Here is a 22,936-nt window from a genome sequence, read left to right as displayed (position 1 = left end):
CCATTTGTTGGTCATATTTTTCTCTCCCTTTACTGCAGTTAATTCTTACCCATTGACCTTAACTCAAACATTTTATTATTAGGGGACTTTTCTTTGAACTTCAGGTTTTAAAATCAGTTTGTTTATTTTCTACCAATCATGTTAACTTGATTTAATTTTTTTCATTTGCTAAGAGGTTAATTTGAAATTTTCAGATTTTATCATTAATTAAATAGTATCATAACTGATAAAGTAAACATAGAATAATTGTCTAATGAATACCACCAGTGTGAGCTACTAATTTAGGTAACCACTTAGAAGTAATTTGTATTTTTCCTCCAGAATAAATTCTTTTTTTTTTAAGATTTTATTTATTTATTTGAGAGAGAGAGACAGAGATAGCGACAGAGAGCAGGGAGGAGAGCTGAGCAGGGAGCCCGACTTGGGGCTCGATCCCAGGACGCTAGAGATCATGACCTGAGCTGAAGGCAGACACTTAACCAACTGAGCCACCCAGGCACCCCTAGAGTAAATTCTTTTAACTTATGTTTAATTTGTCCAAATGACTACATGCACTTATCAAAGAAAATAAGAATGGTATTGGATATATTGAGCAATTAAATATCATATAATTTTTCTAGGAATAATGTTTCTACTAGGTAAGCAAGATATAACTATATGGGGCGTTTGACAGTTATTTTGTTCTTACTATACAATGACAGAGACATGTATAGTTGTTGCTCTATTTCATCCATTTTTATATTTAATTAACTGATACTTTAGATAAATTCTGTAAGATTATTTTTCACTAATTATAAAGGATGTATATTACACTAAAATTCATAAGAATTGACTTAAAGGGAAGTGAAATCATGAGATCTTCTTGCTCACTGGTAAGCCACTGCTCTAGTAGATTTGTTGGCAAATTATTCAGAAAGTAGACATGATGATTATTAAACTCAACTCTCAACATATTATAGAAGGCACCTGGCATAAACAGTTTGTTTACCCAGTATCCATTTCCTGGGTTCCATGAATCTAGATAGAGTCAAATGATTCATTTTTATAGTGGAGAATGAACAGAATTGATGTGGCCTTCTGGTCATGACAAAAACATGTGAATATATCTTCCTCAAGCTTTCTTTGTCCTCAGCACAGGTATAAACAAAGGAGTGTAAGGTGGCAAAGTTTTGAGATAGAAGTAGCTTAGTCTTTGAATTCCTTGTTGTAAGATAAGTAAGTGTAAGCTGCTTAACCTGCACTGGGCTCGGGTAATATTAGCAAGTGAATTTCCAGGTCTATTTATGGCCATGGCATGGCCTTGCATTACCTGACTATAGCATGTCTTAAGATTTGCCAAAGAAAAGCTATCACACATCACACTTGGTCAACAAAATCAATCCAACAAAATTCTACTTAGTGAGTACTGACCAAGTAGTATACTGCATCTGTAATTATAGACAGAAATAGTATCTTTTTTTCTTTTCTCTAGGACCAAAAACTCATCAGGAGAGGTGTGGCTTTACAAATCAATAAATGGATGTTATTTGCTGTTATCATGATAAAAACAAAGCAAAAAAGATAGGTATTTTGACTTAAACAATAAAAATTTATTTTCTCACAGTTCTGGAGGCTATAAGGCCAAGTTCATGGTACCAGCATTGTTGGCTTCTGGTGAAGGCTCTTTTCCTGATTTACAGACAGCTGCTTTCCTGCCATGATCGCACATGGCAGAGAGAGAGAAAAAGATCTCTCCCTCTTCTTACAGGGCCACAGTCATATTGGATTAGGGCCTGCCCTTTTGACCTCATTTAATCTTAATTACCTCTTAAAGACCCTATCTCCAGATACTTTCACATTTGGGGTTAGGCTTTAACATATGAATGGGGGGTAGAGGGAATTCAGTCCATAAAAGTATTTTTCTAGAACTAGGCATTAAGTACTATATATATATTTTGAATCATGGAGAAAAGGAATAATGCTTCCAGAGAGGTGGTGAGGTTTCTCAACCAAGTCAAATTTTAAGCTACACTAAGAAATAAAAATCATTAAAATTGAAAATATCAAAAATTCAATTAAATATATACCCACAGACACAAAAATATTAAGTACAATACCGGAGATAAAAAAACATAATTAAGATAAAAAAAGAGATAGTAAGACATAAAAGATACAGTAAATATAGGATCGGTCAAAGAAATGCAACACAAAACCATTATAATATTTAGAAAAAAGAGCAGAATAAGGGGAGGGGAAGAAGTTATCAAGAAATAATAAAATGCCCCAGAACATGAGAGACACACATATAGAGAGAAAAATAATCTAAACTGGTAAGTGAGGGGAATTTTTAAAAATATGTACCTAAACATGCCATCATAAGACCTCAGAACACCAAGAAAAAGTGTTAAATTTCCTGGAAAAACAAAGATAATCTATAAAATATTGAGTATCACAGTGGCATCAGATACTGCATCAGTAAAACCAGTTTCTAGAAAACAGTGCTTTCAGATTTATATTAACTATAAATCCTATGCCAGTCAGAAAACTAATGCTAAAGTAAATATTTCTCTGACAAGAAGATTCACAGGATACATGTGGGTTTCTGCCAGAAAAAATGAAGGTGAAAAACAAGAGAAGAAGTTGTGAGAAATAAGAACAAATGGAGTTAACTTACAAGTACAGTGAAAATAAACTACAGGGTGATGTCCAGAAAGGCAGTTATATGTAGATCTAAGTGTAATGTCTAAAAAAAATGGAATGGAGTCTTCAAATGAAAGAATGAATATGAAGCTAAAAAATGATTGCAAGCTGGTAATTAATACTTGAAAAAGGAATTTTTTTTTTTCTCTCAACAAGGAAAAAAAAATAAAAGCAATAAGAAAATCACAAAAATACTAAGGGCATCCAAGGTTCCATTATAAAGTACAATGAAATGTAGTATGATCCTAAGCAATTGATGAGTTAAGACAATGAAGGAATTTATCTGAATATGACTCCAGGAATAGTTTTTTATCAAATGACTGAGAAGTAATGGACATTGGAACCACAGGGAAGAAAAGTGAATCCAAAATAGTTAAAATCCTGCTAATGGTTTTCAGTATTTCAAATCAATGGCAAAAAAATTAATAGAAGTCTTAATTACATTTATTGGAACAAAAAAAATAATCTTTGCACCATTGACAAATTGAAAGGAAAGATATAGCTGGAGAAGAGAGTTGCTTGTTGTTGGAGAAGTGTGGCCAGAAGAATAGGAATGCTAATATTTTTTATATGGCATAGTATGTAGAAATACTTTCTAATTTGATGAGATGATAAGAGGCTTAAATGTTCTACTCATAGATTAAAAGGTAATTAGTAGAATATCTAAAAATAATAAGATTACAAAAACCCTCAAGATGGAAAAAGGAATATTAGGTGACAAATACTTGCATTATAAGAAGTCAGAAGATTCTGTCTAAAGTTATGTAACCAAACTTAGGACTATAAATACATATTTGTGAAATAAACATAGAATTTAGAAACTGAAATTCAAAATAACAGAGACCATAAAGTTAAAATTGTATCTGGAAGGTATGACTGAAGGTGAGGAGGGGCAGAACACAGCCATTAACAAAATACAAAGTAAGTTTCAACTAACCTTGTACATTCAAAAGTACTAAAATTACCTATTTAAAAAGTGAAACTAGGGATGCCTGGGTGGTTCAGTAGGTTGAGCGTCTGCCTTCAGCTCAGGTCATGGTCCTGGGGTCCTGGGATTGAGTCCTAGGTCAGGCTCCTTGGTCAGCAGGGAGCCTGCTTCTCCCTCTCCCTCTGCCTCTCCCCCCTCTCATGCTCTCTCTCTCTCTCTGACAAAAAAATAAATAAAACCTTTTTTAAAAAGTGAAACTAAATAATAAAAAATACAACAATTTTATTTTCATCCCTTTTATTTCTCAGAGCATTATCTATCGTATTGCTCCTGGACACTGCTTCAGATCTTTTCAGCTTCATCTCCTGTGTCATCTGACTATGTGCAGTCTTTGACCAGATTCACGCAGGTGCTGTTTGATGGCATTTGCTTAAGTTTGTACAATATACCCTTCATCTTCTGCTCCAAGGCTTCTCTGACCCTGTGGCAGTTGGACAACCCTGGGTACTTTTCAGCATTCACAAATGCACAAAGCATGGATGTGGAGGAGTTTATGCCCCCCATGAGACAAACTTTGAGCACTGGGGGTCAGGAGCTTATGGATAGATGATTCTGAGACTGATCTAAATCACAAAGTCCAATGGAATGGAGGAACCAATTACCCATAGACACCTTCAGTATATTCACTCTTGTACTGAGTCCTCTTTCTTCTTTCCCCATCCCTCATCTCTGCTCCAAGTTCATCTTCCTAATTTAACCAGTTGGTATAAACTAATTTAACCACTCTGGTTCTCCTTTGAAGGGAACCAAGGATAAGACCCAGGGCATATATTAGGGGAACATAAATTGTCACAGGAGTACTGATCTGTGAATCCCTTCTCAATATTCTGGGAAGGACATCTGGAATCAGTCATTAATGCTCTTTATGATAGCTCCTAGGAACTCAGACATGCTAATGTATCTAGTAAAAGAGGTTAGGTGATAAAATGTGAATATATCTAGTAAAAGAGGTTAGGTGATAAAATTGTCTTGCCACTGTATTGAGGTAAGAGTCAGAAGACTAAAGAAAGTTAGAAGGTTAAAATGGACTTATAATGTGGTACAGGAAAACCCACTCTCTCTTACCATGTTTCCTTGGAGGACTAAGGGGAGAATCCTTTCACTAAGGCAATAAAGAATACCCTAACAAAGGGGGCACTGGTCCTATGGTGGTGGCTGTCCTCTGTAGACCAGATTTGACAATATTATATATAATAGAACAGGGCTTCTTAGTATCAATAGGAGTAATGAATTGCAGAATGGCAGTTTTATTTGGCAGCAGTTTACTTTTAAAAGGCAAGTTAGATAAGATTACTATAATTGGCAGCAAGCCTGAGTGACAATCAAAATTCCTAAACTGCAGAGATGACCGACAATGTCTAATAGATTATGGCATGTCCTCAAATGTAACACATTAGCAGTCAAAAAAAGGAATTACTGGACTTTTAATATTTTTTTAAAAACCCACTTTTTTTATGTCAAAGATCAAAATGAAAAAACCACTGTTTATAAGATCTAAGTTTCCAGATGTCAGTCTTACCCCAAAGCCCACTGATTGAAAGTAAAGCAGGAAGAACTTGTAATGACACTGCAATTGTGCACAATATGCTTCCAATTCTTAAAGAGGACAGTGGCTATTTACCAGAGTGATTGTGCTCTGGGAAGGGGAATGTCCAGAATTTTTGAGAATTGTTAGATACGAACTCTGAACTGCTACTGGGGTACATGGCAAGCCATGAAGTCCTCTAGTTAAAGTGGAAGCCAGGTTAAAAAAAAAAAAAAAAAGATTGATCCAAGCCCAGTGTATATATGGACCAACTATATGGTTATTTCCCAATCTCTGAGTATAAAATTGGATAAATATATGTAACAGCCAGCCAGCAGAACCTTCAAATTATCTCCCATCCTGTAGCAGAGGAGGCATAATGGTAGAAAGAACCAAGTGTAAGATCTCTGTATGTTCTTTCTTAGTCCTACATCATGGCAAAAATAACAAGTCTAAAGAAATACCACATCCCTGGGCGCCTGGGTGGCTCAGTTGGTTAAGCAACTGCCTTCGGCTCAGGTCATGATCCCGGAGTCCTGGGATCGAGCCCCACATCAGGCTCCCGGCTCGGCGGGGAGCCTGCTTCTCCCTCTGACACTTTCCCTCTCATGCTGTCTCTCTCTCTCTTTCTCTCTCAAATAAATAAATAAAATCTTAAAAAAAAAAAAAGAAATACCACATCCCAAAAGGAACTGTGGAAATTAGCATCACTATCAAAGACTTAAAGGATGTAGGAATGGTAGTCCTATCATATTTCCATTTATTTAACCACGTGGCTCTTTTAACAACGACAAGATAACATATAGATTAGGACGTTAGGATTTCCCAATACTTGGGACTATTTTACACATTTGCAAGTATATTGCTGAGCTAAGCTAAATGTGTTCTCTTTACTGAAACACATCAACACAGTATCTGACACAGAATGTTAATGTTGGTCTAGCGAACATGCTTTTCTCATTCTGCATCAACAAAAGGAAGCAAAACTAGATTATCTTTAGTAGTACATATTCACTCTCTTGTTATGGGCTATGTTAATTCTCTTACATTGTTCTCATAGTCTGCAGTTACCTTGATTATCTTGCACTTATGCAGAATACCACACCGGTGCATTATACTGAAGATTATCCTGATTGATCTGGTCAGCAAGAAGGACAAGTAACTGAGATGTCCTAGTAAGATAAATATGCCATATGATTGTAAAAAACCTACAAAGTTTCTGAGACTGCTACCTATTGACATCTTCAGGTTGTGGCATCCTGAGACATCCCTTCTAACGTAGGATGATTTATTTCACCATTTACCCCCTATCATTAGTAAAGAGACACATTATTTTGTGCATGTTCTATATTTTTCAACCAACATATATTGTACCTAGAAATATTGACTAACTGAATAAAAAGGGAAAACATACATAACAATTCAGTTGGTGTGAGAGACTGTGGTGAACCAAAAATGGACTGTTTTCTCATTATATCCATTTCAGGGTGGCTCTAAACAAAGGGGTAAATGAGAATCTTTCTGGAAGACTGATCTGTGAGAAGTTCACTGTTTTCTTGGTAGGGTACCTTAGTTATGAATAGACATGGACTCCTGAGCAATAGTGAATGGTTTGCCTAATTAGTAGAGAATCTGGAAAGAACAAGCATAAAAATCAGACACAAGAAACAAAGACTAATAGTGATGAACTTAAAGGAGCAAGCATAATGTGTGTACTTGTTTGTGCCTCATATTAATACCAAACAGAGGTTATCCACTGCAAAGAGATGCCTAACCACTAATTGAAGAGAGTAACGTGTTCTTGAATGCCAGTCACTCTCTCTCCTTGATCACACAAGTCTTAATGCAGTGAGCCATGGATTGAGTGGCCATGGCCTCATGGATGGATTTATTTTTTAACATGAACTTCCTCAACATATAGATGACTAGCTATTGCCACTGCTGACTCCATAGTCTACTTGCAATAGAGACCAATCATGACTCCTCAATATGGCACTATTCCTCAAGGATCCAGGTACCATGTGATGGCCAGTTGATTATAATGGACATCATCAATCCTGGGAAATAGTGATTTATTCTTATCAGAATTGAAAGCTACCCAGGATATAACTTTTCCTTCCCTGCCTGTAATTCCTATGTTGGCACTACCCTCAGAGGACTTATAGAATGCCTAATCTATCATGATGGTACCCTATATATCATTGCTTAGGCCCAGAGGATCCATTTTATGTCAAAGGATGAGTGACACTGGGTGGATGACAATGAGATTTTCAATATTCGTATCATGAGACCTTATCACTCAGAGACACCTAGTCAGATAGAATGATGGAATAAACTGTTCAAGACTCAGCCAAACTGAGTTCCAGGAACACACCTTGCAGAATTAGAGCCCAGTCACCTAGAATGTGATATATATACTAAAAGTGCATTTGATATATGGTGGTGCCCACACTGGTGGAATACATGGATCCAAGAAATGAAAGCGAGTAGAACAATTGGTTATTCTTACCACCATGCCCAATTATCCGTTCACAGAATTTGTGTCCCATCCTAACTTCAGATCACTTAGATTAAAGGTCCTGAATCCTAAAGGAAGAAACTTGCATTAGGGGGACACAATAAATATTCTGGGATATCTACCTGATCTCTTGAATCTTCTTATTCTCATGCACTCACACAGAAGAAAGAAGTTAATATATTGCTTGTACTAGTTAACCCTTAATATCATCAGAAGCAACATTGCTGTGATATATCATGATCTTAGAGTAGTCCCTATCTGTAATGTTGACTATTCATTGGAATATCTCCTGGATTTTATATGAAAATTAATAGTGAAAAGGCAAGTGCAGCAATGTAGTTTCACTAGGGCAAGGGATCTAAGGGTGTAACCTCCCCAGGGAAGAGGGTGTGTGTTACCTGAACAAACAGCCAAATTGCTAGTTGAGGATGGAGGTACAGGGTGTGATAGTGGATACAAGTTATGGTCCCAAGATGAGTTTCAGTGGGGCATAGATATTTTTCACTAAGCCTCTTGCCTTTAAGTCATTACAGGGAGGGTCGCCTGGATGACTCAGTTTGTTAAGTGTCCAACTCTTGATTTCAGCTCACGTCATGGTCTCAGGGTTGTGGGATCAAGCCCCACATCAGGTTTGTGCTCAGTGTGGAATCTGCTTGAGATTGTCTCTCCCTCTCCCCTTCCCCCTGCTCTCTCTCTCTCTCTCTCTAAATAAAATAAAGGTTTTTTAAAAAGCAGGAAGCACTTGGGTGGCACAGTCAGTTAAGCATCCAACTCTCAGTTTAGGCTCAGGTCCTGATCTCAGGATCGTGAGATCCAGCTCCAGGCCAGGGCTCCCTGCTCAGCACAGAGTCTGCTTAGAGTTTCTCTCTCCCTCTCTCTGCCCCACCCCTCTCAAGTAAATAAATAAATCTTAAAAAAAACAAAAAACAAAAAACTCATTGCAGGGAATTTGCCCAGCTGAATCCAGAAGCTGACTGTTGCCAGTTGTACTTAATGAAGTTTTGTGGGTTTTGTTTTTTTTTAAGATTTTATTTATTTATTTGATAGAGCACGCGTGCATAAGCAGGGGGAGTAGGAGAGGGAGAAACAGACTTCTCGCTGAACAGGGATCCCAATGCAGGGCTCGATCCCAGGACCCTGGAATCATGACCTGAGCTGAACGCAGATGCTTAACTGACTGGGACACCCCAGTGCCCCTTAATGAAAGTTTTTGCGATCTGAGTGATTCAAAATGGAAACCAAGTTTGATACCTTTTTCTGTCAACTCTATGGTCAACTAATCTTCAACAAGTCAGAAAAGAATATTCAATGGAAAAAAGACAGTCTCTTCAATAAATGGTGCTGGGAAAATTGGACAGCCACATGCAAAAGAATGAAACTGGACCATTTCCTTATACCACACACAAAAATAGACTCAAAATGGATGAAAGACCTAAATGTGAGACAGTCAAAATCCTAGAGGAGAACACAGGCAGCAACCTCCTCGACCTCAACCACAGCAACTTCTTCCTAGAAACATCACCAAAAGCAAAGGAAACAAGGGCATTGGGACTTTATCAAGATAAAAAGCTTTTGCACAGCAAAAGAAACAGTCCACAAAACCAAAAGACAACTGACTGAATGGGAGAAGATATTTGCCAATGACATATCAGATAAAGGGCTAGTATCCAAAATCTATAGAAAACTTATCAAACTCAACACCCAAAAAACAACTAATCCAATGAAGAAATGGGCAGAAGACATGAACAGACATATCTGCAAAGGAGACATCCAAATGGCCAACAGACACATGAAAAACTGTTCAACATCACTTAGCATCAGGGAAATCCAAATCAAAACCTCAGTGAGATACCACCTTACACCAGACAGAATGGCTTAAAATTAACAAGTTGGAAACGACGGATGTTGGAGAGGATGCAGAGAAAGGGGAACCCTCCTACACTGTTGGTGGGAATGCAAGCTGGTGCAGCCACTTTGGAAAAAAGTATGGAGGTTCCTCAAAAAGTTGAAAATAGAGCTACCCTATGATCCAGCAATTGCACTGCTGGGTATTTACCCCAAAGATACAAATGTAGGGATCCAAAGGGGTACGTGCACCCCGATGTTTATAGTGACAATGTCCACAATAGCCAAACTGTGGAAAGAGCCAAGATGTCCATTGACAGATGAATGGATAAAGAAGATGTGGTATGTATATACAATGGAATATTATGCAGCCATCAAAAAAATATTGGCATTTGTAACGACATGGATAGAACTAGAGGGTATTATGCTAAGTGAAATAAGTCAATCAGAGAAAGACAAGTATCATATGATCTCACTGATATGAGGCATTCTTAATCTCAGGAAACAAACTGAGGGTTGCTGGAGTGGTGGGTGGTGGGAGGGATGGGGTGGCTGGGTGATAGACATTGGGGAGGGTATGTGCTATGGTGAGTGCTATGAATTGTATAAGACTGATGAATCACAGACCTGTACCTCTGAAAGAAATAATACATTATATGTTTAAAAAAAAAAAGAAGATAGTAGGAAGGGAAAAATGAAGGGGGGAAATCGGAGGGGGAGACGAACCATGATAGACTATGGACTCTGAGAAAGAAACTGAGAGTTCTAGAGGGGAGGTGGTGGGGGGATGAGTTAGCCCTGTGATGGGTATTAAGAAAGGCACATATTGAATGGAGCACTAGGTGTTATATGCAAACAATGAATCATGGAACACTACATCAAAAACTAATGATGTAATGTATGGTGACTAACATAACATAATAAAATAAAATGAAAAAAGATTTTATTTATTTGATAGAGCATGTGCGCACAATCAGGGGGAGTAGAAGAGGGAGAAGCAGGCTCCCCACTGAGCAGGGAGCCCGACGCGGGGCTCAATCCCAGGACCCCGGGATCATGACCTGAGCTGAAGGCAGATGCTTAACTGACTGAGGCACCCAAGCTCCCCTTAATGAAGGTTTTTAATAGATCTGAGTGATTCAAAGTGGGAACAAAGTTTAATACCTATTTCTGTCCAATTTCAAATCTTTTCAGCCTTACCAAATATCCAAGCCAATATTTCATGTAACCTAACACAGCTGTGACCTGACAATCTTTCATTTGTATTTCATCTCATTTCTATTCAGCAGTTTCTCTGATTCCATGGTATTGAGGGCCCACACAAACTTGACTGGCGCTCTTGTGTGTGTGTACCATACATGTGTAGGAGAGTTAATTTCTCCCAGAACTTTCTTGCATCAGTGTGTAGGGTAGCCATACATCCTCTCAGCCTGAGATAGATCCTAGTTATATCAGTTGTGCCAGGATTGCTATTAATACTTTTTCTTTTCACTGTCACAGTTGTCCTGTTTTACATGATCAAGTGTCTGGTTGTCTTATCATTGGATATGAGAGCCAGAAGATAAATGCTTCCCCCATGTTCTGTCTAGGTGGTTGGCCCTAAGGGGTGTTTGATATGGTAGGCTCTGAGATGTCCCCATAGTATTGAACAGTCGTTCATACTTAGTGTTAGAAAACTCAGTGATGCACCCTTTATTGGCTTTTTCTGCTCCCCATGAGACTTTTTAACTCTCCCTGTCCCTCACTCACTCATAGGTCACGTTTTCAAATAAATAACTCATACATGACAAAAGACAGAAAGTCCTTGTCTCAGACTCTGCTCTAAGCAGAATCCAGCCTTTGATGACTTGGCTTTAATAAGTAACAATAACTGTGTTCACTAGCTATTATTGAATGACAAATTACCCCAATATTCAGTGGCTTAAAATACTAAAATCAATTTTATCTGTTATGTCTGCACGATAGCTGAGGTTTGTACAGCTCATCTAGGTTGCCCTGGGCTGAGCAGCTTTCTTATTACCCAGTCGTGTGGATAGCTAAAGTGGCTCTGCTCCAAGTATCCTTCATCCTCCTTGGACCGCAAGTAGCCAAAACATGGTTTTCTATGGCAACACCAAAGGAACAAGAAGGTAAGCAGAAACACATAAGGGCACTTAAAAGCTAGGCCTCTAGCCAGCCAGCAAACTGACTTCAATTCACATGCTGTTGGTCCAAGTAATTCATGTGTCAAGTTCAAAATCAAAGGGCAGGAAAGTGTACTCTATCTACAATAAAGGAATGGCAAAAGTATATATACATGGAAGGATAAAAGACTGAAGGTGATATCGATCTACAGTATGATTTTGAAAGAAATACCAGTATATTGTCTGTGAAAGAAAAGAACTTGTTCTGTATCTCTGGTAACGGTGTCAGTGGGCCAATAGGTAAATTCTATTTAATGGGAAAAAAAATCTCATGAAACTCACATTCTATGTCTAACCACCATTATAACTTAATGTAATAGTTGTATATTTTAGAAATGAAGGACAAAAATGGGAAAGACAGAAATTTGTTAAAGCCACTAAACTCTTGATGAAAATCCAGATCTTAGAACTTATGTTGTATGATGTTTATACTGTGTCTAAGAAATAGAATATAATAATTATTACACATGGAAAAATCTCTCAATATTTAGAGTTAAAAAGGTTAGAGTAGAAGAGGAACCACATTAATGAAATACATTTATTTTTGCTGGGGCCCAAACAATTTACCTTATAATTTAGAAAGATCACAATGGGTCTCACAGTAAATAATATTCCTAAAATAAGAGTCTTGCAAAGCAATTGGTGCTCATTAAAATTCAGTATTGAAAGCAGCATGTGACAGGCAGTTCCATGAAACAATTTTGCAGTGTCCTTCTATGATTGAAGCAAAACAATTCATGTCACAAGATGCCAGGTCTTACTCCCTGTTTTAAGTTATCATTGTGTAACAAATCTTCTATTTTTATATAAATATAATCAAGGAACTCAAGCTGGATTATTGCAATAGCTTTCTAAAATACACATTTGCTTAACATGTGGTAGAAGGAGAATACATGCATTTCACTGTTAACACTTTGAAAAGTAATACATTTCATGGCAAAATGTTATTTTTTTTTTCCAGAGGGAAGTGAATTTTTGAATATCTGTAAAATTATACATATGTGGTCTCAAGTGAAAAGAAAATTTTTTGTTGGGGCAAAAGACTAAAAAAATTGTTATCACCCATCTTCCAATGTGTTTTTTTTTTTTCTGAGTGAAAGTAAATATGTGTCGCAGGTTTCCCTTCCTGACACTAATCCCTACCTCTCCCTTACCAAAAAGGAAAAGGGAAAGGAAAAAGATAATTTAGATTTCTTGGAACCATTTAATACTTCTGTCCTTTTCAAAGCTTAACTACCTAGTTAATTGTCAAAGTCTGTGTAGTAATGGCTTAAAACACTATATTCAAGAGAAACCTTTAATTATGTCTTTAAGAGGGGAAACAACCATAAAAGTTAGAGCAAAAGTATTGCCTTCCATTTGATATACCAATGGATATGGCAGAGAGCTCCTGGCAGAGAGGTTTAAAAGACAGATTTGTGGAGTAAACGGACCTGCATCGAAATCTCTGTTTGGCCTTTTACTGTTTGTGTGATCTCAACATACTGTTTAATCTCTCCAAACCTCAGGTGCCGTAAAGCAAAGGTGCTAGTACCTACCTCATATGGTTGTTGTAAGGATCGAGTGAGATTTTAGAGTTAGTGTCTAGCCCACAGAAAGCACTCAGGAAATTATATAAAATTGTTTATAATCTAATAATATTAGAAGAATCACCTATGGTGGGCAGGGGAAAATATCTCATAAAATATATGTTTTAAACATGAGTTATACAGGGATGCTTGGATGGCTCAGTTGGTTAAGCGTCTGCCTTCAGCTCAGGTCATGATCCCCGGTCCTGGGATTGAGCCCTGCATTGGGCTCCCTGCTCAGCGGGGAACCTGCTTCTCCCTCTGCCTGCAGCTCCCCCTGCTTGTGCTCTCTCTCTCTCTTACAAATAAATAAATAAAATCTTAAAAAATAAATAAACATGAGTTATTCAGAATAATTGTTTATCTGAATGAAAAATAAACCAAACAATCAAAAACAATAACACCAACCACAAAATACAGACTGTGTTAGCATATCATATAATTTTTAAATGATTGCATAAGTTCAATAAAGCATTATGTGTTAATCTTTTTTTTAATTCCTTCAGACAAAAAATATTAGAAGTAACTTCACCATAAGGCAATCATATGCAAGTAATAGTTATTAGTCATATTCTTTTCCTGCGAGAGGTAGAAGTAGATCAAGATTTAGTGAGGTTTGAAGCTTATACAACTTGGGGCGCCCACTTTAAGAGTTGGCAGGTGAGGGGATCCTAAGTATTTTATGGGGAAGTATTGGGAAGAAGACAGAAGCAGAATTTCCTGATAACAGGAAAGCAGAAGAAATAGCAGCCATGAAGGCAGATTATCCTGGGGCAGGGGTGAAAAAGACAAACAAACCAACAAAAAAAAAACAACTGCTTCAAAGTTCCCTGAAGTTGGTTTCACTGCTGAAGGAATTCTGTGACAGAATCTCTTGAGAGGCTCTACACCTGTCAGCTGTGACTGATGTTGGGGGTCCTGCTGAATGATGTTGTCCCACTGCACTGGGTGCAAACAGCTGTTGGTTTCAGTGTCTCCCAGACCATGTGGACATGTGAGGATTCCTTGCACCTAGAGAGACTGCTGACTCCATACCTCCGCAAAACTGAGAGGAAATCAGTACATTTTAATATAAATGTCAGCTGCCATACTAAATGCAAGTGCACTAAGGTACCCTATCAAAAATATGAAGTCTTATTGGGCTTAAACCATGCAACTGTATAACAATTATGAGAAATATACCTGAACCAAAGTGGCAGAAAAAATGTTTTGTTCACATGCAAGTATATCAGGAAATGCAAACCAGAAAGAAAGCAGGGATGCCAAATAAAATTCTAAGAGATGTAAACACATTTTTACAAATTCCTAAAGATTTTATAAAATCATAAAAATGCAATCATGCGTATAGTTATATATGTATATATATAATTCACTATATATTTATATATATAATTCACTATGTATTTATATATAGTGTATTTATATATTTTTATATTTATTTATATTAAATATAATATATATATTATATAAATAATAAAATAAAATATATTTATATATATTATATATATTTATATATAGTATTTGTATATAGTGAGATATATATAGTCCTATATATGTATATACACATACATATATACACAATACACACACACACCCTTAATCCACTAAGCAATGTAGTAGAAAAATATATAGTGCTAAAGCTTCTCTGAAAATTAAGATTACTTGATTTTAAAAATCTTTATAAGAAATATTTACTATGCCTCTCACAGGATTTGACATGTCAAGCAGATAAAATATAAAGAATATTAAGATTTGAATAATAAAATCAATATTTTTATAGATTCTTCAGCCAGACTGCCTCGGATTGATCCCTCCTCCATCTCCTGTTTGGATGCTCTTAGACAATTCAGTTAACTGCTGTGTGCTTCAGTTTCCTTGTTTGTTAGATGTGGAAAAGAATAATGTAATGCTAATCAGGTTATTGTGAGAATTATGTAGATTACCAATTTAAGTACTTAAAACATTTCCTACCATATATTTTGAGCTATAGAAGTTACCTTTCAGTATCTCATCATCATCATCATCATCATCATCATCATCCCCTAGAAAAATATAAATGATTCAAATTGACCCAAATAGATCACTCATTTTTGCAGTTTGATCAGATTTTTCGGATGCATATACCCATGTAACTGCTGTCACAATCAGAAACAGGATATTTTGTCACTTTAAAATATTCCCTTATATCTATTTGCACTTAATCTTCACCCACCTCAGCCTTAAGCAACCATTTTGTTTCCTGGTCAGTGTAGAATTGCTTTGACTTTTTTTTCTATATATTATTTTTGGCATTTTTCTTTTAAGATTAATTCAAATAGTAGGGCACCTGGATGGCTCAGTCAGTTAAACATCTGCCTTCAGCTTAGGTCATGATATCCGGGTCCTAGGATTAAGCCCTGCGTAGGGTTTCCTGCTCAGCAGGGAGTTTGCTTCTCCCTATCCCTCTGCCCCTCCCCAAGCTCATTCTCTCTCTCTCTCTCTCAAATAAATAAAATCTTTAAAAAAGATTAATTCAAATAGTGAATATTAGGAATTCTTGTCTTTTTATTGTTGACTAGTTTTACATTTTTGAATGTATCACAATTTTTAATTTATTATCCTACAGATGGGCATTTGTGCTGTTTCCAATATTTGCCTATTATAAAAAATTGTCATGAATTTTTATTGCAGATCTTTGTATGGACATATGCTTTCAGTTCCTTTGGGAAAATATTTAAGAGTGGTGCTTCATATTTTAAGAACTGTCAAATTGCTTTTCAAGGTAGTTTTAACACTTTATACTTCTACCAGCCAGATGTAAGAGTTCTAGCTGCTTCACATCCTCAAAAACCCTTGGAATTTTCAGTGTTCTTAATTTTGGCCTTTCTCATGGGTGTGCAGTGGTATTTCAATGTGGTCTTAATTTATGTTTCCTTGATATATAATGATGTGGAATACCCATTTTTATGTGTTTAAATGTCATACAGATATCTTTGGTGAAATGTTTGTTCATATATTTTTTAAAAATTATTTTAATTGGTTGTTTGTTTTGTTATTGAGCTGTAAAAATACATTAATGATGTATTTCAAAGATCAGCCATTTTTCATTTTGGTGAAGCCCAATATTTCTATTTTTTTGTCTCTTAGGTTTCATGTTTTTGTATACGAATGTGTATGTGTGAGTGTGTGTCTTAACAAATCTTTGCCTATTCCAGGATCTTGTATATTTTCTTCTAGGAGTTGAAAGTTTTACCTTTAGGTTTGTGATCGATTTCAAGCTATTTTTCATGTATATGGTCTGAGGTAATGTTCAAAGTTAATTTATTTCAAATGAATATTCATTTGTTTAGGCATCATTTCTTGAAATATGAGCTTTTATCATTGAACTGTCTTGACACTATAGTCTAATATCAATAGACCCTATAAATGCAGTTCTATTTTTAGACCTTATATTATATTCTTTTGACCTAAATTGCCAATACCATACTAATTTGATCAGTTTAAATTAGTAGTGAATGGTAAAATCAAAGTATAAGTCTTCCAACCTTGTTATCGTTTTAATTTTACTTTTCTTCATTTCCATATATATCTTTACTTTCTTGGTTTCATTCCCATATAAATTTTAGCATCATTTGATAATTAACCCAAGAAAACCTGCTAGGACTTTAATTGGAATCATTTCAAATCTAAAGACCTACTTGGAGATAACTGACCTCTTAAAAATACTGAGTTTTCCGGTCCATGAACATAGTATATTTCTTCATTTATTTAGGTTTTATTTTATTTATCTCAGTAATTCTTGGTAGTTTTTAGTGTATAGATCTTAATTTAGAAGGCTGACGCACATCCCACTGCCCTACAGTGATTAAAGATTAAGAGAATGAGAAGATACCAGCAGAAGTTTTTGAGAAGGAGCTGCTAGTGATGTAAGGGAAGGGAGACAAAAGACCAATCAAATTGCATTCAAGATAGAATGAGAAAGGATTATTTGGAGACAATGAGTATAGCCAATTCTTTTAAGATGCTTTAATGTAAAAAGAAGCAAGGAAATGAAATGGTAGCTGGAGGAAGATGTGAAGTCAAAAAGGTTGTTGATTTTTAAGATGGGCAAAATAGCAGCAAATCTCTATGCTGTAATGATACGAAGAGAAGGGAAAACTGTTGATTCTGAAGAGAGAGGGATGCATACCTGGAACCAGTCTCTTGAATATGTAAGAGAGCATGGTAACTGGAGCACAATAGAGAGCTTGTCCTGTGGAAAGAGTGTGGTTTACCCAAAGCAGAAAGAAGGCAGAGTTTATGGGTACAGATGCACACATATGACTAGCTGCAGTGGTAGGAGCTACTGAAGGTCTCTTTTGATTCTTATTTTCTTATCAGTGAAATGGGTAGCAAAGCTATCAGCTGTCTTGGAATATGGGGTAGAAGTTTTGGAGATTTAACTAAAGGAGTGTCCTTTAAATTGAATGAATTCCTCTTCAAGGAAAAAACCCACTACAAGGTAACTATTTTTCTCCTATCTCAGTAGAAAAATTCAGCATTTTGGTGTTTTTTGTTTTGTTTTGTTTTTTTAAGATTGTATTTATTTATCCGAGAGACAGAGAGAGAGAGAGAGAGAGAGATCAGGAGTAGGGGGAAGGGGTTGAGGGAGAAGTAGGCTCCCCGCTGAGCAAGAAGCCCGATGCAGGACTCTATCCCAGGACTCTGGGATCATGACCTAAGCTGAAGGCAGACACTTAACCAGCTGAGCCACCCAGGTGCCCAGCATTTTGGTGTTTTTATAAATAAATAATATTTTTATTTTGAAAGAGGTAGAGATACTTTTCATTTAAAAAATTAGATATTCAATTAGGACAAATACCACAACTATAAAATAATTCATCCAGTTTGCCTTCTTGTGTACTCATTTTGAGTACACCTAATGTTAAGAAACAGTAATTCCTCTCTCAAGCCTCTTATGATGGTGGTTAGACCCTATGTAGAAATGAGGTATATGACTGATGTATTTACAGAAGTATGTAATCATGGAAATCTGTAGGATATAGTATAAAAATGTAGCCATAGAAACCTTCTGGCTCATCAGATAAAAGCAAACTGAGTCTGAAAGATTATCTTTTGGTTTACTCACATTTTATTTTGTGGATTTATTTTCCCAGTATTCATTTACTTTAAGATGCTGAGAGTATAATTTCTTTTCATTACAACATGAAAATAAGCCCAAGCAATTATTCTGCTCTCATGTTATAGCCATGTTTGTATGTGTTGGTGTCTCTGTGTGCATGCAGCTGTTTTTCCTATTGTTAGCTTTTTTTTATTGTTGTTAGCTTTTTTTCAGTAAGAAGTTAGTCCCTTCCAAATCAATGACAAGACCCAAACATATTAAAAAGTTTAGTTGGAGGGCAGGGTGTGTAGCACGAACAGCATTCTTTCCCTTACAGAGTTGTTTTGCAAACACATGCACACTTGTTCGTGGCCTCTGGAGATTATAAGCACGTTACCTAGGAGAGCAGCAATACTCTTTTGGACTTGACTTCACTTTCTTTACACACTTCTCCGTCTTTTAGAAGCCTCGTGCATAGATTTTAAAAATATGATTTAGAAAGGATTTAGTGACAGTGCATAAGATCCTTCGATTTTATGTCCCTTTCCTCTTCACCCTAACTAGTAGTGGGAGTTACTGGCATGCTTCAGAAAGCTTACTTCCGTTTGAATACTGTCTAAATCGGTGCAGACCCTTGCCTGACTTAATCTTCATTTGCAAATGACAATGCAGTGAAACCAGAGGAAGGAAAAAAAATGACTTCCTTTCCTATTGGAAACCTACTAAGTAGTTCGCCTGACCCAGTTTTCAATAAGAGAGATTTTTCTGATGACCCAACAGGAGTGACTGTCTCTAGTCAAAGAAAGGGGAGGGTGGATTTAATCTTTCATGCCCCTGGGATGGCAGCTGCTGGCAGCTCTCTCTCATTCTGTGAAGGATGGTGAAGATAGAGCTGTTTTTTCAATATAGGGAGAATTTTCCTTTTGACTGTTCCAAACGGGAGATTTGCACATGTGCCTCCAGAACTAATTGTCTAGGTTCCGTCAGGAATGCAGCAGGAGAGGAGCGGATTTCATGCCTAAGACCAGAGAAGAGCCACGCAATACTCAGTGGATAAAAGGCTCGCAGTCCCAGCTGGGAAAAAGAGTCCCATTATCTCCCAGCTGCATAGACATTCCATACGGCTTGGTTCTGCCTGGATGCACAGCATGCCTGGCTGAGAGCTTGAAACAGAGTTCTGCAGAAAAATTGTAAAGATCCCGACATTTCCCTGGTAAGATCTGTAAGTACAAAATTGTGCTGTCTGCTGCAATGAGAATTTTGCTGGGCAAGCTGCAGCTTTTCTCCCTTTCGATGTCTTTGTATTAGCGTAACAGGTAAAAGCTGGGGTTGGGGGAGAAGTCACTGCTATATGCTATGTTTCTATGATGTTGATGCTTAAAATGCATTTATTCCTCGTGAGAAAAAATGTATTGAATCTGTGTTCTGGAGAGCTTAGGATCAAACCAGGGAAAGAGAGACTACAGGTACATTTTTCAGTGTTTCACCAGTCTTTGCTGCAGTAAAACTAATGGGCAAGACGGGATGACAGTGCTAATTCAGATACTTTCAGATGGCTTCATGCCCTTTCTATGATGGCAAGTGGGAAAATGTTATTGCTAATTTTTTTTCATCAAAGGGTAGAAAGGTGGGGTTTGCAGTGTCGGACTGATGATTTAATGGAATGGTTATAAAAAGTTTCCTGGGGGAGGGATTTGGTGAAGGGAGCAGTGCAAGACTGGAGGTCACATGACCCCACCAAATTCTGTCTGGCATTTTGCTTCTCACCCAGCTTCCAGATAATAGCTTCTGGAGTTTCCATTTACAGTAGTTAAGCTTGTCAGTATTAAGGTACCTGTAATACTTTATGAAAAGTTTCAGAAGTTGATGACTTGGGAACAAAACTTATAAGAGCTCTGAGATTAGCACATATAACCCATTATGTTAATGGAATACTGTCAACTTTGAGGGTTTGGGGAGAAATTGGAATTCATAGTTCTTGCTTCTCCAATTGAAAACTACTTATGTTTAAATAATCAGCATCCTGACTACATCCTCTGAGAAATATTCACAGAATGACTAAACAGACGTTATACTGAGAGAAAATAGGGAGAACAGTAGAATTACACAGAATCAGTTTGGAAAATGAAGTATTCATAATCTTATCTACAGTGGCAAGGTTTTAAAAATTTTTTGCAAGAGAAAGAGCTATATGTTGAATATTGAGTTTCCAGTTTTGAACAATATTTATCTGATGGGTTTATCTTTATTGTTGTTAAAGGTTTCATCAATTTATGTGCATTGTATTTTATAAGATAAGATATTTAAGCACACTCTCCCATGTCCCACCCCCCTCTCACACATGTGTAAACCTACACAGATTCAGAAAACAAACATACACACACAATACTGACATGATTTGTACACCAAACAGAAATACGGAGTCATTTCATCTTTGATGCTTCAGTGATTTTTTTAAAGCAATATCATGGCTATGCAATCCAGAGATTTCAAATATATAAATTTGCAATTTTTATAAGGTTATATAAATGCATAACTTATCACATCTTAGCCAAAAAGCTTGTCATTTATAAACTGCACTGCATTACTTCCTTTGAACATTTCTAGTGAAGTGCCAGAATAGTTTGTTTAGTATTCTCCATGTAACTTTCCCTAATGAAAACAAATTCACATTGTCATTTGGAGAATTAATACATATTTGGTCTAAGCTTAGACAAAAAAAAAACAATTATCTTGTGAAAAGAGTGTGAGGTATATTAAGTTGTTTGCATACTTTTGTGTTTTTGACAAATGAAAATACTCAGTTATAGAAAAGTAAGTTTGTACCTTTTTTTATTATTTTAGTGGAAGGAGGAGGGTTACAAAATATATTTTTTCACTTAGTATTTAACATCATATTAATTAGAATGAAGTAGCATAAACTATACTCCTTAAAAATAACTCAAGCTAAACATAAAAGTTCAAAAAAAATCTTGTCACCTGTAAAAAACAATCATAATATGTGTAGACATCCTATGCCTAAGTTCAAATAACAAAATGAGAGGGAGAGACTTTAGAAGAATGCTTTCTTATCGTATGTTTTTGTTTGTTTTTGGCAAATAAGTATTTAGATCATGTGATCAGTGATAGATGATAGATTGATAGATATTCTTTTAAAAGAATATGATCTTACCCTATTCTTTAAAAAAAAGTATTGAATTTATTTTAGATTTTGATTAAATAGAAAAAAAAGAAATTGCTAAATTTCAGGTATTTGTTCCCCCCCCGCCCCAAGGAGATATTAGGTCCATAAAAATAACACGAGTTAAGAACAAAAATTAAGAAAATATTAGTAGTTCAAAGTCACCATTTTTAGGATGCATGTTTAAATATTAAACAATCTCTTGTAAGTCTGTGTTATGATAGTTAAAGAAATTAACACAAGTTCTTTATGGTTATTTTCCTTACATACACCACCTAAACTTCAATTATATTATCAGTTTTACATTATTGAGATTTATAGTATTTACATTCTGGCTTAATTCACACAGTCTTGGTTAGACTTACTTGGAATTTGAAAAAAAATCAGTTGTTACCAATTACTTACTACTCAATTCATCATTCCTGTATTCCTAATTTTGAATTATTTCTTGGATTGTTGGATTTCACTGTTAAGTAGTACCCCTCCACCAAAGAAACAGTCATAGATGCTATATTTTCTATGTTACTACATAGAACATTTTCTTCTTTTGCCTACTTTTGACTCATTAAGCTTCTTGAATCAAACATAATTTTCTCTTTAAAAACTTGTAAATATTTGTAAACAATGCTGGAGACTTCCCATACTGAATGTTGCTGTCCATTGGTTATTAGGTATGTCTGAAATTTCTATCCTTGAATATAAGTTGCTTCTTTCTGATGCATGTCCATATGATTCTTTGGGTTTTTTTGTTTGTTGGTTGGTTGGTTGGGTTTTTTTATTTTGTTTTGTTTTTGCCATAGCATGTCCTAGAGTTAGTCAGTCTTCATCAGCTGTGCTTGAATATGGTGTACCACATTGATTTGAGATTTTTATATTTCAATTTTGTTGTTGTTTTTACACTCTGTATTTGATTATTTTATTGTTATTATATTGCTTGTTCCTTTTCTTCAGGATCACCACTTATGAGCATGTTGGATCTCATTTGTCTGTCTTCTGCACCAATCATTTTATCCAAATTTATTTTTAGTTTTATTCTTTTTCATTTCATTTTGATTTTCTTTTTAAAAATATACAAGGAAAGATTATGTTTTAGAGATATTTAATCTATATAAGAGTAATTGTCTAAGCACTTTGCTCAAACTGTGGCTGATTCTTCTTGAGATTTACATTTTCCAGCTGTGTTTCTCTTAATTTTTTCCCTTTTATCTTATTTTTATTCAAAAGTGTATGCATGAGGGATGAATAGAGAAAGCACAGAGGATTTTTAGGGCACTGAAACAATTCTGTGTGATACTGTCATGGTAGATACATGTCACTATGTATTTGTCTAAACCCATAGAATATATAATACCAGGAGTGAACCCTGGTA

The sequence above is a fragment of the Eumetopias jubatus genome, unplaced genomic scaffold (assembly GCF_037043125.1).
Source record: "Eumetopias jubatus isolate StellerSeaLion01/CBP00866 unplaced genomic scaffold, mEumJub1_p1.0 scaffold_1, whole genome shotgun sequence".
Lineage (NCBI taxonomy): Eukaryota > Metazoa > Chordata > Mammalia > Carnivora > Otariidae > Eumetopias > Eumetopias jubatus.
Note: the sequence above shows the minus strand (reverse complement) of the source record.